The sequence below is a fragment of the Sus scrofa genome, chromosome 2 (assembly GCF_000003025.6).
Source record: "Sus scrofa isolate TJ Tabasco breed Duroc chromosome 2, Sscrofa11.1, whole genome shotgun sequence".
NCBI lineage: Eukaryota > Metazoa > Chordata > Mammalia > Artiodactyla > Suidae > Sus > Sus scrofa.
In genome coordinates this window covers 143,414,710-143,442,561 of record NC_010444.4, presented here as the reverse complement: position 1 = coordinate 143,442,561, position 27,852 = coordinate 143,414,710, and the positions used below count along the sequence as shown (strand labels likewise).

The 27,852-nt window shown below is 57.3% G+C and overlaps 1 long non-coding RNA gene across 1 annotated transcript; it reads right to left on the bottom strand.

The window, feature by feature from the left end:
- Nucleotides 1,524-27,523, bottom strand: LOC110259521. Its single transcript, XR_002341951.1, has 3 exons — nucleotides 27,435-27,523; nucleotides 21,856-21,973; nucleotides 1,524-2,762 (listed from the first exon to the last, which is right to left on the bottom strand). It is a non-coding gene; the product is annotated as an uncharacterized LOC110259521 (long non-coding RNA).

Here is a 27,852-nt window from a genome sequence, read left to right as displayed (position 1 = left end):
GCAAAGTGGCAAGGAGTCCTGGAGAAAGGAACACCCGTCTGATGAGAGAGTCGGGGAGGGCCTCTTGGACGTGGCACTCACAGAAGCCCGCAGGAAGCAGAGGGTTTCTGTGGCGGGGAAGGCGGGAGAGGCTGGACCCGCAGGAAGACCTTCCCAGGGGAAAGGCATTCAGCACTGTTCCTGGGTTTTATTTAATCCCGCCAATGCCAGGTGGCAGCCCTGGGCAGCTCCCTCCTGCCCCCGCCCAGTCCAGAGGCTCTCCTCCTGCCCTGGGCACCCTCCTCCGCTCCGTTCTCTCTCAGTCCCACGCTTGATTCCGTCTTCCTCCTCCTTGCTTCTTCCCTCTGGGAAGTCCGCTCAGAGGGAGCCCTGGCATAATGGTGACCACTGCCCTCTGAGGGCCTAGGCCAGCGGCTCTCAACCACCCGTGAGCTTGCCCCTCATGGGGCCTTTGGCCGTGTCTGCAGCCATGCCTGATTGTCACAACGGGGTGGTGAGAGTACCTTCTTGTGGGTAGAAGCCAGGGACAGGGCCCTTACAACAGAGATGTACCTGGTCCCAAATGCCAGTAGTGCCAAGGTCACTTCTCAGCTTTAGACCAAGCCTTAGACCAAGACCTGCAGCGGAGCCGCCGCCCGGGCTTCTGATTTCCTGTCCCAACCCCGCCCCCCAACCGACCTAGGGGACTCGGATCCCCTCCCCATGTCTCCCCTTCTCCAGCCTCCTTGGGCCTCATGGGCCCACGGCTCCCTGGCCTGTGCCTCTTCCCCCGGGTCGCGGCCCCCGCTTCCTCCTCTCCCTCAGCTGGGGCTGCGAGGGCCTGTCAGGCAGGAGTCCGCCGGCAGGCTGCACGAGGCTTCCGAGACCGAGCTGCCTGCTGCCCTCGGTGCTGCCGGCCCGCTGATTGGCCGAGGCTGCTGTTTCCATGGTGATGCCCAGCAAAGCCCAAGGCCCCCCTTGCCAGCCCCCCCATAGGCCCTATTCAGTGGCGAGAGCAGCGACAGGCAGGTTAATAAAACAGGAGCCGAGTGAGGAGCTGGGCTGCGGGCCGAGGTCCCAGCGTGGTGGCCCGCCCAGAGGAGAGAGGGAAGGACGGGATGCAAGGGAGGCACGGGCACGCTGCCCAGTCAGCGCCCTTCCCACTCCAGCCAGCTGAGGGGACTCGACCCGCACCATGTTCTGGGCTGTACTAGCCCTGGGGGGTCAGGGGTTCGGCCCTTCGAGTGCCCCTTCCTGCAGTGGCCTCTGGGGCCACTATCCCCTCCCCCATCAGGACCGCTGGTCCCATAACTGGAATGGGAGGAGTCCTGGGCTGGGGTGGGAAAGGCGAGTGATGCGGATGGGGGAAAAGAGAGAAGTGGCAGCGAACGAACGGCTGGAAGGGCCCTCGGGAGGGAGGTTGGGTGAGGGGAGCTTGAGGTGGGAGGGCCGTCAAGGTTGGGGATGGAGACAGGAAGAAGAGGAGGAGGAAGGAGGTGGGGTGAGGCTCAGGGGAAGAAGGCAGGGGCTGGCGGAAAGGGAGGTGGAGTATGATGGATACGGGCAAAAGAGGTGAGGCCAGAACAGAGGAAAGAAGGGGAGCTGGTGGAGGGTGCCAGGCAGAGAGGGGGATGGGCTTGAGGCCAGCAGGTGGCCATGAGAGGCTGGGATGGGGGCTGAGATCAAGGAAAAGGCAGGAGATGGAGCGGGCAGTGAAGGGCGGGATGGGGAGCGTGTCGGGCACGGCCTCTGGCTTGTTCACCACTTGTCCCCGGCACACAGTCTGGTCATAGTAGGATGCACGTGTGACCTAGTCGGTGCTCAAAGCACATGTGTGGAATGAGTGAATGCACTGGGAACTGGCGGGCTGTGGATGCTGGGAGCATGCTTGCGCTGGAATCAGTGACAGTGACAACAATGCCACTCTTACCACCTAATATCAACACTGAATGCTTCTCATTTACTACTTTCAATAATCCTTTGAGGCAGGCACTATTGCCATTCGACAGAGGTTCAGAGAGGTTAAGTAACTTGCCCAAGGTCACAGAGCTCCGATCCCAGCCTCAGATGTGGTGGACACAAGGTCAGCATCTGTGTCTGGACATGGTACTTCTGGCCAGAACCCATCCACACAGACTGGTAGCAGAGCAAGGCAGGGAGTCCGTGTCACAGAGGCTCCAGGATGGAGTCTGGCCATGACACCGAGTTGGATGTCCGGCTCTGGGATTGCCGTCCCTGACTCAGTCACGCACTGGCTCCATGGGTCCCTTCTCCCCGCTGGTGGAGGAGATGCTGGCTTTGCTATGGCGTGGGGTATCACTGCAGCCACCGCTCCGTCGCTGTGACAGGTCCTAGATCAGCTCTTGCAGTGCTGCTCCTGAGGTCACCCATTTTCAGACAAGAGGGGAGACCAGTACTGACGCCCTAGCTCTGGAGTGGAAACGGCTTTGGAATAAAATGCAATAGCTTGGCTTTGTTATCTCTGGTGTGCCCTTGGGCGGCCCCAAGCCTCAGTTTTCCCATCTATAAAATGGGTGGTGATGTGACACAATGAGATGATGTCTGAGAAATGACTGGCGCGAAGGGAGTCTCAGGAAATATTTCCTGCTCCTGCGTTCCTGCTGCCTCTGCAGGGCCTCTGTTGCTCTTTGTGCAAGTGTGTGACCCCTTCCTCCAGGCCCTAGGGGGGAGAAGGGGGAAGGGACCTCCTGCCTTCCTACTGTCTGTGCTGTCACCACTTCCAGAGGACTCCGTGTGGGAGGCTGAAGTTGAATTTCATAGGCCTAGAAAAAGAGGAGGCGTAAGACGGGGCGCAAGCCCCACCCCCTGCCACGAGCGTGTGTTTGTGTCTCCCCAGAAGGGTGAAGGGGATTCGGGACAAAGGCATGATGGGATGGCCCCCTTCCTGTGTCCCTCTGCTCTGCTCTCCCCATCCCATGCCCAGCGGAGCCAGGGAAGCCAGCAGAGAGGCCAAGCCTGAGCACCAGAGCCTTCCAGGACCATGCCGACGGGCTGCGGTCCCTCCGCCTGCCCAGAGCCAGCTGCGCTCGGGGGCACAGCCGAGTGGCCGAGCCGGCGGCTGGGAGCCCGGGCCTGGGAGGGCAGAGGAGGCTGCGGCAACCCGAGCTCTCGATAAACCATTAATTCTTAATAAACGGCAGGCTGTGCATTATTTAACAATAATGATACTTTCTGTTCCATTATAGATTAAAACACCGGCCTCTTCTTATTAATCCTGCATTTCAAAAGCTTGTAAATCCTGTGCAGCCGGAGGAGATAAAAGCCAGCTCAGCCCCAACCTGGGGCTGACACGCTTGCACCGACACGGTGGCTCCACGGCAGGGCCTGTGTGCACACACGTGTGTGCCCTGGGCCCCCCGCCCGGCTCACGGACAGGAGCCCGGGTGTGGCTGCGGGTGTGGACCTGCTCCCCTCTCCGGCGCCTGCGGGCTCTGTCTGTACCTCCCTCCCAGCATTTTGCTCTTTTTCTGCATCGAGTTCTCTCCTGCCTGGCTTCTCCCCTCTCTTCCGGTGTCTCTCTTTGTTTTCTGTCTCTGCTTCTTCCTCTTTCTTTCCCCTTCCCTCCTTCTCCCTCTCTTCTCTCTCTCTCTCTCTCTCTCTCTCTCTCACACACACACACACACACACACACACACACGTCCGTCACCTGCTTCTCGCTCCTTTACCTTCACACCAAATAGCCCCACGAGGCGCACAGACTCTAGTTCCACGCGGTCCCTGCTTGTCTTAAGGTTCTCTAAGCGGCCGGAGGGAGGAGGGAAGAGAACCTCAGGCACAGACAGGAGGCGCAGAAACCCCCCGAGACGCTGCAGCCTGGGGGGGGGGTCCAGCCTCGAACCTTCTTATCGTCCCCTGAGGGCAGCCCAGCGACTGCCCAGCGCTGTCCTGGGGGATGCTTGGTGCCCCTCTCTTACCCCCAGGCTTGCTCACACCCCCTCAGGGAAACTGCCACCACTGTTAATCCAGAGCACTTGGGCTGGAGCCCATCACCACGCCGGGCCCCTCCGGCAGGGACAGGTCCCTGGGAGCCCGAGGGCTGCCATTCCAGCCCCCTGAGGCCTCCAGGCATCCCAGCCGGACGTTCCTCCAGGCCTCCTGTGCCACTGAGTTGAGTTCCCTCTTCATCCTGGTTCCCCTGCTTGCTGCCGCCAGGGTGGCCAGAGAACTCTGCAGAGCCGCCCCGAAGCTGACCACAGCCCTTGCTGCAGTGCGGCCAGGAGAGGTCACCGAGACCCTCCCTCCACCTGAAGATCACAAACCACACCTGAGGGCTTGGGGAGAAAATTCACGCTGACCTTGAGTGTCTCTCCCAAGGTCAGTGTGAAAAGTCTTCATTTATTGAAGCTTTACGTCATGCGAAGCATGCCCGTCCTATCCCGTATCTCATTCAACCCTGTGAGATCCAGTCTACACTCATTTCCATTTTGCAGAGGAAAAGGCAGACCCGGAGGGACCAGGTTCACTTGGCCACGGCCACACAACCAGCAAGCAGCGAAGCCGGAATATGACCCAGTGCTGCCTGACTCCGAAGCATTTAAATTCAGCAGAAGACCACAGCCACAGAGGGCTAACCTTGGATCATCTCCCCAGGGATTTGGAACTAAACGTGTCCTCTTGGCCCCCAGGGTCCCCAAAGTCTGAAAGGCGAAACTGCCCTTCCAGTGTTGGACTAATGGTGTCCCTCGGGGAAGGGCAGATCCGGCGGGGGCTCGGGCGGCTCTGTTTGCACCTGCTGGACATTCCATCGGGTCTGGGAAGAAGAGATGGTTTCTAGCATTTGCTGAGCCCCCGCAAAGGCAGGGCTCTCTCATCTGCTTTAATCCCCACTACGACTCTGTGCAGGAGGTGTTAACCCCATTTTGAAGAGTGGCAAACTGAGGCTCAGGGAGGTTAAGTTCAAAGGTATCCATGTCTACCCCTTGCTCAGGAGTCTGGGAGCTTGATTAGGCCACTTCTTTAGAGTGTGTGTGTAGGGTAAGTGGAAGAGGAACAGGGGTCCCCTTCAAAAAACAGAGTTGGAGAGGCATGGTGTGCAGCTTTCTTCTTTCAAGATGCACGAATAGGAAATTTAGCTTGATCCCTCGTGGTTTCTGGGCCAACCCCTGAGTGAAGTCGGATGGCTTTTGCGAAGGAAAATTTTATCCGTTTTCTGGTTTTTATGGGGCTTCCTCAATGAGCAAAACCTCTCCTGTTGGTGCTTAGAGAGGATTTCTCTGCGTGGCCCACAGTGACGCTGTGTAATCTCCCAAAAAATATGGTACTAATATTCGCCGGGTTAGGGTTAGTTATTTTTATGTCTTTGTCATTTTGTTTCTCGGCAGCTCTTCTGCTGCCTGGAAAGGACGCGGTGGACACTTTATTTCCAGAGTCATATTTTTTAATTTGATCAAAGCAAATTTCACTCGTTCTCTGTATAAATTATTTAACTCATTTCTTTTAGGTTAAATGTCTCCATAGGAAGACAGAAAGTCTTTCCATCACTTTTCTTGCAGGATTTTAATCAGCTCCTCTGGATGCTGTGAAATTCTTGCTCGGGCCCCCATCCTTCTCTGTCTCTATGCCTCCCTCCCGCCTCTGCCCCCACTTCCTTCTGGGTCCCTCAGGCTGGTCCTGGCATCAGTCCCTGATGACCCAGAGTGGAAAGAAGTGGGGGGACCCTGAACACACAGGGCCCCAAGAGCGCACCCTGAACCCCTGCAGTTGGACGAATTACCAAGAGCACCCTTCTTCTGAGCTGACAGGGCCCTGCCAGGCCCACAGCTCACGCCCTTTGCAGAGCGAGGGCTGGGTGTCAGGCCCCACCTGCCCCTCGGCGGGGTCTCTGCTAGCAACCTGCCGCTTCCTAGGGCTGTGCTCCCCCCACCTCCATGCTTCCTCTTAGGGCTGCAGCTGCCTTCTGAATTTAAATGCGAGAGCCTTTCCCCAAATTCCAGCCCTGTTTCCTAATGAAAACGCCATCCTACTCAATCGCCTCTTGTCACCTGCCCTGGTTGGTTTCCTCAGCCAGTGGCTTATTTCACTCTGGCCTGGTTCCCTCAGCCCCGGGGCCACCGCCTCCCCCTGGGCCTGGCGCCTCACTCTGATGATAGTGCAGGGCTGGGGACGGCTAGGGTAGAGGTTTGGGGGCTGAGAGGTGGCGCCACAGAGGAGCGCAGGCCTTGCCTCTGCCCTGTCTCTGGCCCCAGGCCCCGTTCAGAGGAGCAGGAACCAGCACAGCGGGCCCATTACCTCTGCACACTCTCGCCTCCCTTTCATCGCAGGGCTGCAGCCAAGAACCCGTCTCCAGTGGGAATTGCCTTTCCTCTTACTTTTAAAATATACAGTAATTAACAAACGAAGGCTATTAACTGCGACAACGAGGAAATTACAATAAAGTCACTGCAGAGTCCACAAGCCCTCGGCCTGGTGGTCGGCGAGCCTAGCTCAGGCGGAAGCGGAGGGACCCAGGCTGGGCCCAGGGGTCATTCTCTCCGTCCCCGAGGAGTCTTCGGCCGGAGCTTTGGGTCCCCAGCAGGCCCAGCCAGGGCTCGAGCACAGCTGCTGCACTTCCTGTGCAGGAAGAGTCAAGATCCCGGCCATTCTTCCAGGCCCGGAGGTTTGCTCTTTTATAAAACCCTTAAATAATAGAGTTGTGGCCTGGTGCTGACCTGGGCCTGTCTGTGAGGACATGGCCCCTGCCTGGAGCAGACCCAGTGACTTCCTTTTAAGGACCCAAGAGGTTCCAACAGGACAGGCCTCCAGAGGATGCAGCTCAAAGGGAGCCTGGGGGAGGGCCTGCTGGACCACTGCACACACCGCCCCCCCCTCAGCCCTACGGAGGCACCTCGGGGTCGCCCTGCCCATCCCTCCACGTTCCTCCAGCATGGTCAGGCTGGGCCTTTCCTCTCCGGGGAGGTTTTCACAGGCCCAGCGAAGGGCCCCGGGATGCAGGAGGCTTGCTGTTGCCTGACTGTCTGGAAGTCGGCTGACAGTCTGACTTCAGTCCTCCAGGCCGCAGGCCTGTGGAACTTCCTCTGGGGGGTTCCAGGAGCCCTCCCCGCACGCCGCCCCACTCCCGCTTCACGGTCTCCCCGGCGCTTCCCTGCAGCCCCTTCCGCTGTCAGGTGGCCATGGCAACCGGAAGGGCGTCTTTCTCATCCTTCCTCCCTAGACTTTGACTCCACCCGCCAGGAACTTTTAGAAATTCTACTCAGAAACCCACAGAGAAGTTGTACGGTATCCCTATTTTACGGATGAGGAAACCAAGGCTCAGAGAGGTTAAGTGACTTGGTGGAGGTTACACAGCCGTCAAGATGCTGCGTGAGGACTTGAACAGAGCGCGCCGTGTTCCCACGTGACTCTGTCTTCCTCGACCGCTCTTTGTGGGGAACAAATGCTCCAGACGAGAGGCCAGAAACTCACCTTTCTTTGCTCTCCATGGCCATGCTGGGCTTGCAGAGAGAAATACAAACTAAAAACGTAGCTCATCTCATTTCCTGACAAGAGCATCACGAATTGGGGGCTGTCACCATGTGGATTTTACACGTGGGAGAACTGAGGCTGGGGCAGTGCCGCGCTCTGCCCAAGGGCACAGCGTGGGTGGTGTCAGAGCCAGAACGTAAACCCAGTCCTGTCTGACTCCAGAGCCCACTCCGCCTTTAGCCACTTGCTTGAGAAGTGAGACAGACTGACTTGAAGTCAGCGACAAGGAGTCCAGCCAGGGCGCATGGTGAGTCCGAGAACCTCATTAGGAGCAAAGCTGCCACACATGTCAAAAACCTGGCTGCCCAGCCACCCGACTCTGGCTTGTGGTGCGCAGTGTAAACATCCCCGCTAATTCACCAAACTCAATCACGTTACAGGGATGGATTTTCCCATCATTACTCCTGAGTGAGTGACAGCCTGCTCAGACACTTGCCTTCCCTGCTGTCTTGGGAGAGTCTCAGAAATCAGAATGCTTTGCTCCCTAAGTTGATTTCAACTTGTCCTAAAGTCATTTTAATTGGTGAAGCATCAGAGGCAATTTGGGTAACTTTCTGAGAGCCCCTTCCAGCCAGCACTGAGCTCCTGGCGGAGGAGGGGTGTCTCAAAAGCCACCCAGGCCCCTGGGAGGCCGCTTCCCCTCCTCAGATTGGTCGGGCCAGCTCACTCCACGCTTTCTCTTCTCGTGGCTTGCTGAGGTTCCTGCCGCTGGTTCCCGAGGATAACAAGATTCATTTTCTCAATGGCTCTGACAGGCAGGATCGTTACTGTTATTATACTCATATACCACCTTTCCTCCGAGGAGCTTAAGGCGCTTCCCAAATCTGAAAATTATCTAATAATCTTCCAGCAACCCTGAGAGAGGGGGAGGAGCGGCAACTGGAAGCACCGCACTGCAGCCAGAGAAGCCCCACACCCCGCACGCCTGCCACCAGGGCAGGCAGGTGGCCCCTGCTGGCCTGGGGACCCCTGGGGCCGGCGGCCTCTGAGGGTCCCGCTCCCCCTGCAGGAAGATGCCCAGGGGGGAGAAGGGAGCGAGGAAGGCAGAGAGGGAGGGAGACAGCTCCAAAGGACAAGAGCCAACGGGCGGGCGGGGGTTCAGGCGAGCAGAGTTGTCTTTAAAGACACGGGAAGCGAGAGAAAGCCGAGGCTCCCAGGGCCTTGTGGGTAAGAGAGCTGAAATTCAAAAGGGAAATCTACCAAGGCGGCAACGAGGCCGCTGCGAAAGACCGGGCTCCAGTGAGAGGACCTGGGCAGGGGGATGGAGAGAAGCCACACGGCCCCTTGAGATGGCTGCTCTTTGGGGGGCGGGCGGCCTCGGCAGACCTCTTTCTGCTGTTCACCAGGGAGCTGAGAGGTGTGCCATCAGGTCTCTCACATCCTATGATTCCATCTTCCTTTCGATTCCCTCTTGCCAGAGGTGGCCACGGTAATTGCAGCACCTTCCCTGGACGGGAAGGGCCCTCTGCTATCAGAATGACAGAAGGCTCAATGGGAGCGCCACTTACTTGAGCAGAAGGCGGGCAGACCCCACCCTGTAGGAGGCTGTCCTTTGGGGATTGGTGATGGGTCTAGACTATAACTAAGCATAGTATTGTGGTTAAGAGCTGGGCTCTGCGATCAGACAATGTGGTGACCTTGGGCAAATTACATAACTGCCACCACCCTGAGAGGATGTGTGTAAAGTGCCTGGCACAGTCAGCCACGAGGATGGTGAAGATGAGGAGGAGGTGGCACAGATGCTGGTGACATGACGTGGTATGTGATTTATAATAGGAAATATATATGTGAGAGCACTGGTGCGGCTCAGTGGGTTAAGGATCCAGCATTGTCACTGCAAGGGGCTCAGGTCACTGCTGTGTTGCCGGTTTCGCCCCTGGCCCAAGAAACTTCTGCATGCCAAGAGTGAGGCCAAGAAAGAAAAAAAAAGAAAAGAAAAAGGAAAAGAAATATATATTTGGTCTTTGTTTTGTTTCTGGCACAGAGCTCCCAAAACCCTTGGTAAGAGTCCAAAGATATTTTTGTGATATTAACAAGGTGACTTGTGGAAAGACCCCAGGTCACCTGAGGATGAGGCTGGTTACCAAGGGACCTACCCATGTGATTAGAAGGCCAAAACTTTCAGTCCCACCCCCTGAACACTGCCCCCCCTCCCATGGCCTCCACGAGGGGAGACGGCTAGAAATTGAGTTTGATCATCAGTGACCAGTAATTTAATCATGCCTATGCAAAGAAGCCTCCAGATCAACTCCGAAGGAAGGGTGCAGAGAGCTTTCCAGGTTGGGGGATGCGGGGAGATCTGGGGAGAGCGCCGGCTTGGAGAGGGCAGGGCGGCTCCACGCTTTGCCTCCTTCCTTTACCCCACGCATCTCTGCACCGGACAGCCCCTGGGTGTATCATTTTACTTTTAAAAAATGGTAATTTAGCAAGTAAAATGTTTCTCTGTGTTTTGTGAGCCACTCGAGCAAATTAATTGAACTGGAAGAAGTGGGCATTGGAACTTTCAATCTACAGCACAGGGATTTTTGACTGGTGGCTGAAGTGGGGTGGGGGGCGTGTCAGTCTTGGTGGCTGAGTCTTTAACCTGTGGAATCTGATGCTCTTTCCTGATAGAGTCAGAACTGAATGGACCAGTCAGAATGGCCATCATTCATAAATCCACAAATAACAAGTGCTGGAGGGGCTGTGGAGAAAAGGGAACCCTCCTGCACTGGTGGTGGGAATGTCAACTGGTACAGTCACTATGGAGAACAGTTTGGAGATACCTTAGAAATCTATACATAGAACTTCCATATGACCCCGCAATCCCACTCTTGGGCATCTATCCGGACAAAACTCTACTTAAAAGAGACACGTGCACCCGCATGTTCATTGCAGCACTATTCACAATAGCCAGGATGTGGAAACAACCCAAATGTCCATCGACAGATGATTGGATTCGGAAGAGGTGGTATATATACACAATGGAATACTACTCAGCCATAAAAAAGAATGACATAATGCCATTTGCAGCAACATGGATGGAGCTAGAGACTCTCATACTGAGTGAAATGAGCCAGAAAGACAAAGACAAATACCATATGATATCACTTATAACTGGAATCTAATATCCAGCACAAATGAACATCTCCTCAGAAAAGAAAATCATGGACTTGGAGAAGAGACTTGTGGCTGCCTGATGGGAGGGGGAGGGAGTGGGAGGGATCGGGAGCTTGGGCTTATCAGACACAACTTAGAATAGATTTACAAGGAGATCCTGCTGAAAAGCACTGAGAACTTTGTCTAGATACTCATGTTGCAACAGAAGAAAGGGTGGGGGAAAAAATGTAATTGTAATGTATACACGTAAGGATAACCTGACCCCCTTGCTGTACAGTGGGAAAATAAAAAAAATTAAAAAAAAAAAAAAAAGAACTGAATGGAATTGTAGGACACCCAGCTGGTGTTTGGGGATTGTTGCTGGTGTCGGGAATGTCCCTGCCCCAAACTTTGGAACTGGGGCATCAGAACCCTTTATATGGCTGCCCTTCCCTTGAGCTTCTTCTAAAGGTCTGTCCTCTCAAGGACTGGGACAGCCTAGACGGGACTCAGGGGCAGGTGGCAGGCTGGGCCTTGGGTGGGAAGGGGAAGGCATGGTCTAGAGACTGGGCCTGATGGTCTTTGGGCATCTACTCTGCGCTCTTCCCCACCGCAGCCCCAACAGACCACGGCTGGCGTCCAAATCGCCTTCACGGCTTGGATCGTCCCCAAAGCCTTATCTGAAGCTGGAGGTGCCAACCACCTGAATCCCCCTCCAGCTCCCCTTGGTGCAGCCAGCCTTAGACGAGGCCCGGCCCCCCTCCGCTGTGCCTGGGGGCAGGGGGTTTCCCCTGCTGAAGACCCCAGAGGAGGACCCCAGGGGGTGGAAGCAATGCTGCACACAGACCCGAGAGGCAGGTTGGGACAGTACCATGCAGAACAGGGAGCTGGGGAGGGCACAGAAGCTCTGAGGGTGAGGAGGGAACATGAGGCGGGGAGGCTCCTGCAGTTCTCCCTGGGGTCCACCTGCTGCATGAGGCATCGCAGTGCACCCCCGACGTGAGAGCTGGTAATACACAGACATATTTCTTATGTAATTAAGAAATTCCCAAACACCCCGCCCTCCAAGGTGCTGTGGAGCTGGTATCATCCATCCACCATGAGTTCATTCAATGCGTATTTACCCAGCACAGACTCTGTGCCAGCCCCTACGCAAGGCGCTGTGCTGCAACGACAAACAAAAACACACGCGGACCCCGCTGTCACCGAGCCCAGAGTCTAGAGCGGGAGACAGGCTTTAAACTGGCAAACACGCAAAGGAAGAAATGATCGTAGCCGTGCCCCGAGCATTGCATCCTGCATTTAACATTCTCCAGAGAGCAGAACTAAGAGCCAAGGCTGGCAGGCCGGCCAGGGACACCTGTTTGTGGAACTGCGGGGAAGATAAGCTCTCAGGGAGCGGGGACTGGCCGAGAGCAGAGCGGGGCGACAGGGCTCCGAGGGGACTGCAGACTGACCACCCACCCACGGGTCAAGAGGCCCTGGGCACGCTGGGCCTTGGAAGGTGCGGGATTTTTTTTTATCTTTCTTTCTTTTCTTTTTCTTTTTTTTTTTAACTACTTACTGAATTTTTTTTTTGTCTTTTCTAGGGCTGCACCCGTGGCATATGGAGGTTTCCAGGCTAGGGGTCTAATCAGAGCTGTAGCCGCTGGCCTACACCACAGCCACAGCAACGGGGGATCCGAGCCACGACTATAACCTACACCACAGCTCACGACAACACCGGATCCTTAACCCACTGAGCGAGGCCAGGGATTGAACCCACAACCTCATGGTTCCTAGTCAGATTCGTTAACCACTGAGCCAAGACGGGAACTCCAACTTAATGAATTTTATTACATTTATAGGTGTATAACAGTCATCACAACCCAATTTTATAGCATTTCCATCCCAAACCCCCAGGGCATCCCCCCACCCCCACCCTGTCTCGTTTGGAAACCGTCAGTTTGTCAAAGTCTGTGAGTCAGTGTCTGTTCTGCAAAGAAGTTCGTTGTGTCCTCTTTTTAGATTCCACATGTCAGTGAGAGCACTGGATGTTGGTATCTCATTGTCTGACTGACTTCACGTAGCATAATTTCTAGGTCTATCCATGGTGCTAAATATGCCGTTATTTCTTTCCTTTTTAATGGCTGAGTAATATTCCATCGTGTATATGTACCACATCTTCTTGATCCACTCCTCTGTCGATGGACATTTAGGTTGTTTCCAACTCTTGGCTACTGCAAATAGTGCTGCAATTTCTTTCTTTCTTTCTTTTCTTTCTTTCTTCTTCTTCTTCTTTTTTTTTTTTTTTTTCATTTTTAAGAGCAATGGAAAATTACTGAAGGGGAGTGATCTAAGTTTTCGATGATCTCTCTGGCACCTGAGTGACCAATGGCTTACAGAGGGAGATGAAAGGAGAAGCAGCAAGACCAGTGAGTGGGCTCTTTCAGGAGCTAGCAGGGTGGGGGCCCTCCTCAAGTCCCCCCTCTACCCACTGGGTCTAGAACACAGCCTCTTCGGGCCTCATTTTGTGTCGTGTAAACGTCATAGAGGTGTCAGGAGAGTTGAGGGAGGGAGGTTTGCCCACATCTGGGACATAGTAAGAGTTCAATATGTTATAACCATTCTTTTTTTCTTTTTTTTTTTTTTTTTTTTGTCTTTTTTGCCTTTTCTAGGGCCGCTCCTGTGGCATATGGAGGTTCCCAGGCTAGGGGTCCAATCAGAGCTGCAGCCCCTGGCCTATGCCAGAGCCACAGCAACGCCAGATCCGAGCCGATCTTTGACCTACACCACAGCTCACCGGGCAACACGCCGGGATCCTTAACCCACTGAGCGAGGCCGGGGATCAAACTCGCAACCTCATGGTTCCTAGTCGGATTCGTTAACCAGTGAGCCACGATGGGAACTCCTGTTATAACCATTCTCAGTGGAGCCCAGGGCACCAGAGTCAGGAAGAAGCACAAGTGGCACGTGAGCTGCTGACCTGTCCCATCTCCTGCAGCCCAGGGACCTGGGCCAGGGAGGAGGCTGGATTCTGGGCAACCACCCCCACCCCCGCACCTCCAATCAGCTGCATCCACACGGATTCCAGCAGGCCTGCCCGCCACCCGGTGAAAGAGGGGGTGGGACTTAATTTCCCTGTTCAGACATGGAGACGTGGCTTTGCCCCAAAGCTTGGAGACAGAGCTAGGAGTGGCCCGTGGCCCCCATCTCCCTGCCACAGACCTCCTCCCCCAGCGCGGGCAGTGGAGGGAAGCGGAGGCTTGACTCCCTGCCTAGAGCTAGTGCTGGGCTGCCAAGATGTGTGGGTGGTCTGAGGTTGCCTGGGCCCAAGGGCTCAACTCCTGGGGTCCTGTGCCGGTGGGTCCCTTGGCTGACTCTAGTGGGCCCAGCACCATGAGGGCCCCCACTGCCACCCCTCTTCTCTGAGAGAGTCCCCAGATGGAGCCCAGAGGTTTTCTGGGTCTAACCCTGGCCATGCCGGGGAACTCGTGTGTTCCCTGAGCCATGTTAGAGCAGCGTGAACCCAGACTCTGAAGTCAGGTAGACTTACATTTCAACCCCAGCCCTGCCTCTTTTGAGCTTGTAATACCTTAGACAAGTTTAGCTTATCCAGGCCTCAGTTTCCTCATCTGCAAAATGAAGAGAAGTAGCAAAAACAATGTAGAGCACATCGACGGAGAAGGAAGGAGCTCCAGGACGTTTTATTGATTAGCAGCAAAAATGCAGAACAGAAGAAAACCAAGATGCAGACGAGTTTAGTACAGTATGCACAAAGTTGAATTTTTAACAAGGGCTCTCTCCTGCGTGTGTGTGCGCGTGTGCGTGCGCGAACGTGCTGGATGTGCAGAGACCGACTCAGAAAGCCCACGGGGCAGTCCTCTGGGGAGTGGAGCCGGGGCGGGAGGAGGGAGAAGGTTACTTTTCACTGAGTAGAGCTGGTCCTGTTTGAACTGTTTACTTTGTGTAGGTCTTTTTTTTTTTTTTTTTTTTAATGGGGTTAATAATATTTACAGGGTTGACTCAAGGATTAAATAAATTTACTCATATAAAGTGCTTAGCACAATGCTTAGCCAGACCAGTACTCAACTCCACACACCACAGTATTTCTTTTCTTTTCTTTTTGCTGGGCTACACCACAGCCAGAGCAACACCAGATCCAAGTCAAGTCTGCAACCTACACCACAGCTCATGGCAACGCCGGATCCTTAACCCACTGGGCGAGGCCAGGGATCGAACCTGCATCTTCATGGAGCATGTTCGGGTTCCCTAACCACCGCTGAGCCACGAAGGAACCTGACACCACAGTATTTCTGGATCCCAGTTCTTCCCTCCCTGGAACCACCCCCGCCTCAGGACGTTCTTTGGCCAAGGGGGCTCTCTTGCATTCCTGCCTTTTGCAGAAGATCAAGCCTAGGGAGCAGCCAGTCCAACAAGGATGAAAGATGCACAGAGCAGACCCACAGCCAATCCACTGTTTAGAGCCAAGCTCAGCAGAGACTAGTCCAGATGAATCAAAACCCAGTAAGTTGGCAGGAAATACTTTCTGCTGCAGGATCCTAAATTTTTAGCGCGCTTGTTACACATCATCATAATGGCAAAAGCTGACTATATGGCAGGCCTTGTGTTAAGTGCAAGGGACACAGGGCTGAGCAAATCAGATGCCATTCCTACTCTCATGGAGCTTATACGTGAATGATGAAAGGAACAGGAGAGCATTAAATGGCAGGGAGGCTTATCCAGGCAGAGGGTCAAAGAAGCTTCCTCGAGGAAGTGACTTGAACTGCAACCTGAGGGATGAATAGGAGTTAACTAGGTAAACCCCTCCAGACAAAGGAACCGAATGTGCAAAGGCCCTGAGGCTCCTCCTAGGGGGCTGACAGTGGTTGAAGAACAGAGGGACAGTGGGAGATGAGTGGTGCAGATCAGCCAAGGGTTTTGTGAAGGAGTGGGTAACTGGGAAGCGGTTTGGAAAGAGGCTTTGGTAGAAGGGACAGGTGACACAATCACATTTCTTTGGTCAGACATCATTTGCACTCAGGTGATACGCACACTGGAAGTTAGATTCGCCATGGTGGTATTGGGACTATTACAGCATCTGCACCCACGTCTATATCTCAGCCTCGTTTGTGTATCTTTCCCTGTTGGTGTCCTTCCTTTTGTGTCTGGCCTAAGAAGCGCCAGGGCCCCCAGCACCTTCCCAGATTATTGGGGTTCTTAAAATCTTCGGGTCCTGTTCAGCCACACCCCAGGGTATACCCATGGATTTCTAAAGCTCTTGCCCGAGGTACCTCTGGACTCTCCAGCTGGGCTGCGGGTGCCAGTCCCGGCTGGGGTCCCTGGACCAGCAGAAACTGACGACTTGCCCCCAGGGCTCCTCCCAGATGGGCTGGGGAGGGACGGGGAGGAACAGGAGGCAAAAGCGCCCTGGCATCTGCAAACTCCCATCAGGGCAAATCAACGCAAGATTAAAATTCATGATGGTTCCGGGGCACAACTGCAAACAATTTGTTCAGTAAACTTTGCTCTAATTGGCATTCGTAGAATTTCCTGTTAATCAGGCCCCTTGGGCTCTGGGGGACTGGGATGCTCTGTCTCCCCATGACAGGACGGAGCAAGCGTGGGTGGGCGTGAGAGGAAGGGGCGTGTGGACATGGGTCTCTGTAATCATGTGCCTGGGTCCGTCTCACTGTGTGGACCCAAGAACCACAGATGACTTTGCCCAGGAGAACCTCTGAGCCACTCCAGGTGGGTCTTTGTGTTTTGGGGGTGCATCTCCGTGAATTACGTCTAGGGGCCATCTGGTGGGGAGTGTGTGCCTGGGTGTGTGGATGAGGCCCAGTTGCTATGGTATGTGTGCAGTGGTGAGGGCGTGCTCCTGCCTGTGCGTGTGTTGGGACCTGTATCTAAGCGCTCTTTCGTGTTGGGTGTGCGCGCACGCACGCACGCACACACAGCTGTCTGGGCGTGGTCTGGGTCTCAGCGCAAGGTGCTGGGTCCAGAGACCCCCCTTAGCCATCCCTTGGCTCCAAGAGACAGGGACTGGTGAAGACCAAGTTGGGTCCTGAGCTCAGAGGGTCTCCCGTCCGTAAGTCCCTGGTCTAGCCATGTGGGCCATCAATTTGCAAACAATTGCAAATTGCCCAATGGCACTACTCCGCCTATACCGCAGCCACCACCCCTTGCCCCAGGCCCTGTTTCCCATCTTGCACTAGAGGCCTGAGACCCAGGGCCCTAAGGCTTCTGAGGGTTCTGCTGAAAAATACCCGTTCCTCGCAGACGAGCAGAACTCGCGTGAAGACCTCCCAAGTAATGAGAGCTTAATATGTCCTCGAAATGGGACATCGTGCCAACTGCCAAGCCGCTCGACTCATGTGGTGATACACAAATCACATGTAACGTGGGATCTGGCTGCATTTTATTGTGTTTGATATTGTGGGAGGTGGCGCCTCCGGGGGTAGGAGGAGCCAGGAAGGGGTAGCAATGGGCCTGAGCTCGGGCAGGAGTGCCCAGCTCTCTGCTCACTCTCCGGGGAGCCCTCCTCCGTCCTCCAACAGTGACGGGGTCCCCTTGGCCTGCTGTCAGCTCTGCCACACAGAGGCTGGAAATGCATGGCCATGTGTGTGTGCGCGTGTCATGGCCTCCGAGCACAGTGCCCAGATAGTCGTGTGCAAGAGACAGGGACTGACGCACAGATGGCTGGAATGCTCCCCTCCGGGTGTGCGCGTGAGCACGTGTGCATGCCCAAACAGACAACTTGCCTGAGCGCTTGCGGGGGGTTGGGGGTGCTGGCTGGGAAGGGGGTGCGGGTGCCCCCCCAGCATCCCTCACAATCATTATCTCAGCAGGAGCAGCTCCTGCCCCGCGGCCCGCCCTCGCTGTTTCCAGCAGCTGCTGCTTTTCCCCAAATTAACCCCTCTGATCCAGCTTCTCATTTTCCTGCTAGGGGGCCGTGGGCGGGCTGGGGAGGGGTCTCCGGAGGACAGTGCCCCCAGCAGGCAAGCTGATCTTCCACAGACCCCCCCCACCCCGACTCCTGCCTTGTCCACAGGGGGCCTGTGCCTGTGGACAGCAGCGGCTATGTGACTGGGTATCAGAGTGCTGGTTGTGTGACTGTGTGTGTGTCAGAGAGAGAGAGACTGGAGCTGGGTCTAGAATGCTAAAACGTGAACGGTTCAGGAACAGACAAAGCCCTGGCTGCCCGGGGGGTGGGGTGCTGCACTCTTGGGCCCAGCATAGGGGTCCTGAGCCCCTCTGGCATCAGGGAAGGGCCAGAAGACCCTGGATTCCAGGTGGCAGGGACATGGCTTTGCCCAGCTGGGGCTGTCGCGGGCCTAACCTAGGCTTAGGCAGGAGCACCCAGGGAGGCTCAGCTGAGGCAGAGGCCGTGCAGCCTCCTCCACCCGCCCCGAGGGCCTGATCCAGGGGAGGAGACAGATGGCAGGGAAACAGGTGACAGAAGGGCGCAGGGGGAGCTAAGACCAGAGGAACTTGGTCTGGTACCCGCCTGAGTCCAGGGAGGAAGGAGGGGGTTCAGAGGCCACGTGAGAGCCAGACGAGGGGCAGACGAGGGAGCCAGACCTGCGGGAGTTGGACGGACAGCCGTCTGCATGCTGGGCCCTCTGAGCTGCAGTGGCTGAGTGGAGGGACCCAGGCCCTGTCACATCTTCACACCACGGTAGGGGAGCAGGACGTCAGCCTCCAGTGCCTTGGCTCTGACTCTGACATCCAAGTTCCACACAGGGCCTGGCACAGAGTCACGAACAAGACCCCCAGCAGCCCCGAACCAGCCGCAGGCTCCCGGGAGGGGCAGGGAGTGTCCTGTGCGGGGTGGCGGAAGCTCAGGGCTGGGGCTGCCCAGAGGGGGCACATGACCCAGCCTCGGATAGCAACATTTTTGGGGGGGTGGCATCTCGGTCCAGGCCCGACTCTAACAACACAAACTATTATTTGTAATAATAGTACCAAACCAGAGCCACACTGAGCAACGTCCGGCATAACCAGCTGTTTATCTAAGCTTCCTGACTGCGCTGTGGCCGAGGCGCTGGAATCCCCGTACAGATGGGGCATCTGAGGCTCAGAAACGTGAAGGGCTCTGTCTAAGAAAGTTCTGACAACCGGGATTTCAAGTGCACCCAAACCTGCACGGTGTTCTGCCATTGAGACCCAGCCTCCTGCACGCCTGCGTCGCTTTTCCTAATTTCAGCAGCGGCCCCGCAGCCTCCGAAATTAGGCAAAGGCCTAATTCAGCGGACCAGACGCAGGAGCCGTGAAGGGCAGCCGCCATCCGCGGACGGACACTTCCCGGGCCTTGTTTTCAGTTGCTTTTTGCTTGAAAAGGGACAAGGCCCACGTTTTTATGACACCAGCTTGTGATTCTATTTTCTGTTTAAATTCTGGGTGAGGGAAAAATAAGAGACATCAGAGAAAGCTTCAGAATCTCATTTCGAGAGTCTGAGCTGCAGATAAATGAGCCTCCTGCAGAAACGCTACATCAAAGCGAATTTTCTCGGCTGTATTTTCTTTCTTTTAATAGGGCCATTTACTACATTAATATTCCAGGAAGTCATTTTAATTTTGTGTTTATCATCCATTGGGAAAGTTCAGCAGGATCACTATGTAACCAGTGGTGAATTGGGGGCTCTTGGGGGAGAACGGGCGTAACTGGAGGCCCCCCCACGATGCCACCACCAGGAGTCCTTGGGAGCAGGAGGCGGCGGGGAGGGACGAGGACAAGAGGTGGGAGGCGTGGGGGAGGAGCTGCGGTGGGACATGCGGGGGTTGGGGGGTCACTCTCTGAACACGCCCTGGACTCAGGACGTGAGGACTCAAAGTCCCATCCTCACATATGGGGAAACTGAGGCTCAGAAAAGTTGTCACATGGCCAAGTCTTGGAGGAGAGCTCCCATTCACAGACTGCTTCCTTCCCTCCTTCCATAAGCATGTGTCAAGCACCCGCTGGGTGCCAGGCGTTTACCTGGCAGCCCGAGGCTTTAGGGCAATAAAAGCTCCTTTACCAGAAGCCTAAGGGTCCATGTCAAACCCACTGCAAGTCTCTTTCGGCGAATTGCATTTCTGGGGAAAGAGGCGGGCCCTGCCCTTGTGGAGGCTGCAGTCAGGGGGTGGACAGGCTTTCATAAACAAGCACATAGGGCACCGTGAACTTGCCCCCATGGTCGGGGCTTGGGGCTGGGGTGGGGCTTCATCCAGACAGCACGTCAGGGAAGGATTTCCGGCTGAGGGGAGCGAGGGAGGCGGCTGCGTGAGAGGCAAGAGCTGACTGGTGCGTGTGGCAGGGGGCGAGGCCAGGTCCAGGGAGCAAGAGGGGGAGCACCGAGGTTGGAGGGAGGCAGGGACCTGGCCGGGCTGCGGGGACAGCAGAGGTGACCGGAGCTCCCGAGCCACGTGAGGACGTAGGAGGCCCAGAAGGCCAGGGGGCAGACGTGCGCTCTGCGTCAGGCTGCTGGCACTGCTGGCACTGAGCGCCCCCCCAGGCTCCGCAAGGCCAAGCCGGGCAGTGGAAGGAGACGGGGCGGGAAGGAGTGGATCTTGAATAAGATCCTGAACAAGCCCTGTGCGCTGAGGGGTCTCGGAGGAGGTCGGGGAGGATGGGGGTCGGGTCTGCAGGGAACTGACGGATCGGATGGAGAAGACCACCCCTCGGCATGGTTGGGGATCGCCCTCCCCCCACACCGCCCGCCTGTTACCCTTCGGCTCATCCTGCGGCCTTCACCGCACGGCGCCCAGAGGCAGACCTCTTAGCTCGACCTCCACTGCTGCCTCGCGGAACGAAGCCACCGGCCACGCTCACCTGGGTTACCGCGAGAGCCTCCTAACGCTCCTCTCTGCTCCGGTCCTTGACCCTAACCGTCTATTCTGGGCACGGCGGTCAGAGTGATACTTTGAAAACCTAGATCCGATCATGCGAAAACCCTCCGGCGGCTACTCATCTCATTCAGATAGAAGCTAGTCCCCGCAAAGGCCAACAAAGCCCCCGTGACCTGCGCTTCTCCGGTTCCTTTGCGACTCCACTTCCTAGGACTCCACCTTTGCTAATGCAGCAGCTTGCAGCCCGTCTGGCCTGCTTGCTCTTCCTGGATCACACCAGGTATGGTCCCACCTCAGAGCCTTTGCACTTTGCAGTGGCTGTTCCCTCTCCCTGGAATGCTTTTCCCCCAGATGGCTGCTTGCTCGCTCCTGCACTTGAGGTCACATCCTCAGGGGAGCAAGACCTTCTTGGACCACCCACGCCCACCCCATTTCAGTCACAGTTCCGCATCCTCACTCCCTCGCTTCCTCTTACTGCTTGGTTTTGTTCCATTGCGTTTCTTGTCTCTACCACGCACTGTAACTGACTTATCCATCTCGTCCATGGTTTGCCTCCTGTCACTAAATGGACACTCCACGGGGGTGGGCTATTTTTGTCCATTTTGTTCACTGTCACATCCCCTGTGCCTGGAACGTTGCCTCCATGTCATGGGGCTCAGCCAGCCAGGTAAGAAAAAGACACCTACCCACTTTGGGAGGCAGAGAGCAAAGCTCCAAAGAGAATACTATTTCTGTGCTGAGTTGTTTTTTTCATTTAATTTTTTATTTCATTAACTCCTAACAACAGCCCTTTGTGGTAACAACGATTATCGGCCCGTGTTACCGGTGGGGCAGCTGAGGCTCAGAGAGTGGGTGAAGGAGTGGTAGGGCTGGGCACCCATCAGGTCTCAAAGGACTGGTGGTGGTGCCAGGCTGCATGGGCTGGGGCCAGGGGCCTCCACTCCCTGTCTCCAGGTCCCTGGACAAGCCTCTGTCTGCTCTGTGCCTCATCTGCAGAACGGGAGCGACCACAGCACCTAGCTCCAGGGGCTGCGGGCATGGTTCGTGGTTAGGATACACGCGCATTCCTCAGGGTGGCGTGTGAAAGGCACCCAATAATGCCAGCTGTGTGACCCTTGGAGCTGCACCCCGCTGCCTACGTCAGGCTGCCGGACCCCTCCCCACCCAGGACTCTCCATCCCGTTTCCACAATGGACCTTGGGCTCTGCCTCCAAATGGCAGTGGCCACGCTTGTCCTGTCCCATTTGTTTAGGCAGAATTTAATTTCTCCCTAAGCTGAGAGTCCTCTGCCCCCTCCTGCCCTCTCTCTTGCTCTCATCAACGGGAAAATGAGCTCCGGGAGCTTTCCCCCAGTCCAGAAATCCAAGGTGAAGAATTTCATTAACAATCAGAAGGACATAATCAACAGTCTAATAATTCCAGATCCCTACTCCCCCTTTGGCAGCCCCCCCAAAGTGCCCCATCCCCCCCTCCACCCCACTCCCAGCTCCTCCCAGACACACTCACCTTGACAAAGACATCTCATCTCCTCTGCAACCAAATTTGCTTTGCTCTTAAATGCAGCGCCTTACCTTCTGCCCAGATGATGCGGGGCCGGAGCAGGGACCTGCCGGATTTTCCGCTTCTGCAAGAGACATGAATGGCAAGGATGGGTCACGATGGACTCACTCCCCTTACCGCTCCCGGAAGGTTCCAGGGTGGGGAGACTCTCTCTCCACGAGGTCCTCTCTACCCCACTGCCAGAAAAGCAGAACTTCTCGTGCGGGAGAGGAAGGGGGCTCTGGTCCTCTCTTCCCCAGGACTGCAGAAGGATCTGGAGCTGGTCAAAGGCCTTTTCGGGTTCATTTGCATTTTACACAATGCAAGGCCCCCACCTCGAACCCTCTAGGCAGCACTTGGGATGACCGAGCCGTGCCGCCTCTGGCTCTTGGACCTTGGGTAAATGACTCTTGCTGAGCCTCAGGTTCCTCATCTGTAAAACAGGCCTGAGAGCAGTAATGTCCCTTCCTGAAGGTCCCTGGGGGAGGGAGAGGAGACCCACTTAGCGCAGTGGAGCGGGCACGCAGCGGGTGTGGCGGGAGTCACGGTGTCTTTGGCTCTTGCGTCCCAAGACATGGTCGTCGCCTTCCTTTCGCTTCACTTCGCTCACACCTTCGCGCACTCAGAGCACGCGGCGTTCTCAGCGATACAGGTTTACCGTTGCAGTGACAGGTGAAGGGCGGGCGGCTTTAGGAACCCAAAGGGGGTGCCTATGCTGTGGCGGGAGCCAAGACCTGGCAGGAGGAGGACTGGGAGATGATGCAGGAGAGGGGCTGGGCGCCTGGGGCCTGTCACGCAGAGTGCCCGAGGGGGGAACCCCCAGACTGGAGAGGAGGCTTTCTTGTGTTCCTTATGCAATGGGGCTGGGGAGGGTGGCACTTGGGGGCCGAGGCCAGCGTGGTGAGTCCCGCCTGGGAAGCCACGAGGCGAGTTTGGCTTTTATCCTCAGGGCATGAGGAGCCCGTGGTGAAGGACAGCAGTGAGGAGACGGTGGCCTGTCTCTTCTCCTAAAAACACCTGTCTGGCCGCAGCTCGGAAGGGAGGGAGATGGGGGAGGGTGGGGTGCCCCTGCGAAGCTAGTGCCGAGAGGGATGGGGCCTGGGCCGTGAAGGCTGTGGGGGTGGAGAGACGCGGAGGCTTTGCTAGTGGAGGGTCAGGAGCGGAGCGCTCGCTGCAGTCGGGCTTCAGCACCCGCACCCACGGGGGGCGCCTGGGAGAGGCACGGGGTGGGGGGCTGAGGGGAAAAGGGCACCCTGCCTGCCTGGGCGCTGGGGTGGGCGCTTCACCTGACGTAAGTGCCCGTCTGGGAAGGTGTCTGAGGCAGCCTTGGGGTGCCGGCGACAGGGAGGAGGGGGGCCCAGAGCCCACGGTGAGCCTGGCCTGGCCCATGCCCTGGGCAGCTGGGGCCCAGGATTTCAGGCTCAGTGGAGGCTGTGGCAGGAACTTTAATTCTCTCATCTCTGAAGCCTCCTGAAATCCCTTTTGAGCCTTGAGCGGCCCTGGGGCTCACTTTCCTGTGGCGGCTCCATGGCAGGGCTGATGGCACCTTCCTTGTGCTCCCACACACACCACACAGCCACACTGCCAGACACACACACACACACACACTGAGCCTTCCGGGCTCCATGATGGGTGGGGGAACAGGGAGGGGAGGAAGAAGAGGAAGCTCCATGCTCTGTGGCTCAGGCAGAGATTAGCGCCCCCCAGGGCACGAGGAGGGCTATGGCTGTGCTCCTCCCGACGGCAGCATCAGCTGGGCATCCAGCCCCTTCCTTCTGGCCCCTTCCTAGGGCGCAGGGCTCTGGGTCACCGCCCAACCTCTCCCCTATCCTCTAAGAGGATCTGCAGCCGGTTTGGCTGAGAGAGAAAGAGAGAGAGAGTGTGTGTGTGTGTGTGTCTGGGGAGAGGGAAAGGGGGGACCGTCTGGGCACAGGTAAGAAGAAGAGGCAAGTGTTGCCTCTTTTCCGATGGGGACAGGAGGCTGTTCCCAGGTGGGAGGTGAGACAGAGCGTGAGAAGCTCCTGGAAGGCCTCCCACCCCCACCCTCTGGCCCCCAATCCTTCCCCGTACGGCAGCCGCTTTCCTCTCCTTCTCGACATCCTCCCATAGCTGCATGGTGCCCTCCCAGTCGAGTCCCAATGCTCCAGCAAGGCCCACACGGCCTCCTTGTGGTCCAGCCTGTATGTTAACAGCCCCCGAGTCTCTCTTCCCATCGCTGTTCCCTCTGCTGGTCCAGGGCCACACCCTTGCCCTTCTCACTCACTCTTGAGGCTTCAGAAAGCCCAAAGCCAGTTTCTCAGAGCCTCCCTCCTCTTCTGAGGCTAGAAAAGTCTCCTCCTGTGGGCGCTCCTGGCACCACTGGCCTGTGCATTCTCTCTGTGATCTGTCTGTGTCAGACTGGCCTGGCCCCTGCCGTCTCGAGGCTGTGAGGGCAGGAACCTGCGTTTCTAGAATCCTCAATGCCTGGCACCAGACCTAGCATTCCCTAGACTTTGGTGGAAGGAAAACCCTAGGAATACCCAAATGGTACCGTCTCTCAGGCCAGACGCTGCTGGGCGATCACCAGGCGGACGGACCTCCTATTTTCGAGGTCCCGAGTGTGGAGTGAACTTGCCCACAGTCCCGAGGGAGGGTGGGTTGAGCCAGGACAACAACTCAGCGGTCCTAACCTCTGGCCTCTCGCCCCTGCCCCCAACCGTGCGATCCAGGCAGGAAGTGGAGGCAGCGGGCGGGAGGCAGACTGGGGCACCCCCTGGGAAGGGCCTCCGTCTGAGGGTCCTGCAGCACCAGCAGCACCCATGGCATTCGCACAGGTGGGTGTGTCTGCACTTGACTGGCTGGGCAGTCCCTCCTGCCGCCCCACAGGGAGGGGACCCAGCTCCCTGGGAAGAGCCCAGCCAGGACTGGGTGCTGGGGTGCTGAGGAGGCCAGGCCTTCCAAGTGGCTTGGGGATTTACATCACCTCAACCCCCTGTAGAAGCTGAGAGCAGGTCCCCAGAGGGAGAGGCAGCCCCGGGGAGGCAATCACAGGCTAATAGCCTCCCAGCCTGAGATGCAATTAGGGGGGAGTTCCCCAAGGGCTGGGAGGCAGCAGGGATGGGCAGTTAGGTGTTCGGAGCTGACAGCAGGGGCCCACTTCTGCCAGGCCTGGCCCAGGGGCCCAGGGGCCCAGGGGCCGAGAGGCCGAGGTGAGGACACAGGTGGGGTAAGGAGCTCTCCAAATAGAAGGCGGGGGAGGGCCAGGGCCCTGCGGTGAGCAGAGGAGCTCCTGGAGGTGAAGCACTGTTATGGAAGATTCACGGGGGCTGTGTCCCCAGGACCCAGTGTGACGGTGAAGGAGCCAAGCTAACCGGCTCAGACCCTCTGCCTGAGGGGCTCTTTGCTGCCCTCTAAGATAGGAAGAGCAGTAACAGAGCAGTAACAGGCGAGCTGTTGTCAAAGTGAAGTGAGAAAAAGCAGACAGAGTGCTTAGCTCAGAACGTGGCGCTTCGCAAGCGCTTGGTAAATGGTCATGGTGATGGGCCAGAGCTAAGGTGGGGATGGCACGTGCCGAGCGTACCACAAACTCTGGAGTCATGCGGACCTGGGTTTGAATCCCAGTGCCTCCCCTTAGGAGCTCAATGACTTGAGGCCAAGACTGAGCCCCTGCCCTGCCGTCTGTAAACAGAACGAAGAGCTGGACTTACCCTCGCCAGGGGTGAGAGGCTGTTCAATGGGGAATACACGCTGCCTACAAAGCAGGGGCTCCCTGGATGGTAGCTCCCAGCCTGGAGTTGGGGTTACTCCCCGTGCCCCAGATCACAGTGGCAAATCTCCTGCCCCCGAGACCACCAGGCAGCTCTCTCTGACCCCGGGATCCTCCCATCCCAGTCTGTCCAAGACAAAGGTCTGCAGAGGCGGCTTCCCGCTGGAGCTTCGAGAGGGGCCCACAGGGTCACGTGACTGTGGTTTGGGAGGCTGAGTTCTGCTTACAAACTGCCACGAGATTCACAGAGATGCAGAGAGCCTGCTGGACGAGTTCTCCGAGAATGGCGGCCCCAGGCCCAGCCTCACCTGGTGGGGGGGCGCACAGTTGATGGGCAGTAGCAATGGGGGGAAGGCAGTTAACAGTGAGGGAGGGGCAGTAGCGAAGGGGAGGGCAGTAACGGGGGCAGTATCGGTGGGGGAGGGGCAGTGGGGGCAGTTAACGGTGGGGGAGGGGCAGTTGGCGGTGGGGGAGGGGCAGTGGAGGGCAGTTAACAGTGGGGGAGGGGCGGTAGCGAGGGGGGAGGGCAGTAACGGGGCAGTATCCGTGGGGAGGGGCAGTTGGTGGCGGGGGAGGGGCAGTGGAGGGCAGTTAACAGTGGGGGAGGGGCCGTAGCGAGGGGGGAGGGCAGTAACGGGGCAGTATCCGTGGGGGAGGGGCAGTTGGTGGCGGGGAGGGGCAGTTGGTGGCGGGGGAGGGGCAGTTAACGGTGGGGGAGGGGCAGTAGCCATGGGGAGGGCAGTAACGGGCAGTATCGGTGGGGGAGGGGCAGTTGGTGGCGGGGAGGGGCAGTGGGGGGCATTTAACGGTGGGGGAGGGGCAGTGGAGGGCAGTTAACAGTGGGGGAGGGGTAGTAGCGAGGGGGGAGGGCAGTAACGGGCCGTATCGGTGGGGGAGGGGCAGTTGGTGGCGGGGGAGGGGCAGTAGCCATGGGGGTTGCCACACTCCTCCTATCGGCCGTTACAGAGCCCTTTCTCTACATCACCTGGCATCATCCTCATAACAAGCCCGTGAAGAGGTTACCCATAGGGAAAGTGAGCTCAGAGAGAGGGTGGGCCTGGCCCAAGCCTGCCTACCTAGGGGCCGCCGCAGGATTCTTGCTCCCCTGAGCCCAGGCTTTTCAGCCCAACCGTTCTGAGCCTCGGGAAGAAGCCTGGTGAACAACGTGTGTCACACATACACCTGCAGGAGCCCCTTGCGGGAGGCCTGGAGGAACCCGCCGGCTGGCAGGGTGAACGAGACCCCAGATTCAGATGCCAGGGGCCGGGCGATTTAGGGATCCCTGGCAGCAGGCCCAGGCTGACGTCAGGCGGGGTTGAGGTAGAGACCAGTGTCCGGCCCACAAAGCCATTGACTGGGCCGGAGGAGGGGTGCCCAGCCACGACGGTTCAGCCTGGTGGCCTGGCCTTACCTCCTGCCTGGCCGGGGACTGAGTCGGGTGCTCGGGGATCAGGAGCAAGTAAAGCCGTGAACCTGTAGTGGTGGCTGCTTGAGGGTGAATATAAACCTGGATTCCTGGGCCCTGGATGACTCAGCACAGCCGGCCGGGGCCGGGGGGCGGGGGGGGGGCGGTTTCCCCTCCTGTGCTGGTGGAGAAGCTAGAAACCAGCAGCATCCAACTCCCTGGGAGGCTTTTCAGCGGAGACGTCCCGCTCCCACCCCCCAGCTCCAACGCGGGCTTTGCCCGTGGAAGCCACACTCCAACCTCAGGGCCCGTCAGAGGCTGGGGGTACAGCCTGGTGTCACAGCGAGAGCCTGGGCCAGCGAGGCCCTGAACACGAATCCCAGCGCTGCTACTTACCGCCTGTGTGGCCTGAGTCTCAGTTTCCTCGTCTGTGAAACGGGAATAATCCGTATCTACGTCTGCAGAGCTTAATAAAGAGCACGTGCGAGGAGAGCACGCGCGTGTTGGGCACAGGGTCGTGCCCTTGCCTCCCCAGCCCCAAGCCTCAGTGGCAACTGCGATTCACCCCGAGCTGCGAGCCGTCCGCAGACTCAGCTTTAAAATGCGCCGCGGGGAAGTGAGGGCCGGTCAGCAGTGCACCTGAGCGGGAGCGCGAGGGGCACCTGCGGGGCTTCACAGCTGTGGCGTGGAGAGGATGATGAGGGCCCTGATTGAGTTACCGACACCTGAGAAAAGCGGGCCTGGCCAGGCCTTCGAAAGCAGATTCTGGCCCCGCTCCCCCCTTGGAAGACGGACAAAGGCGGGGTGCCGGGGG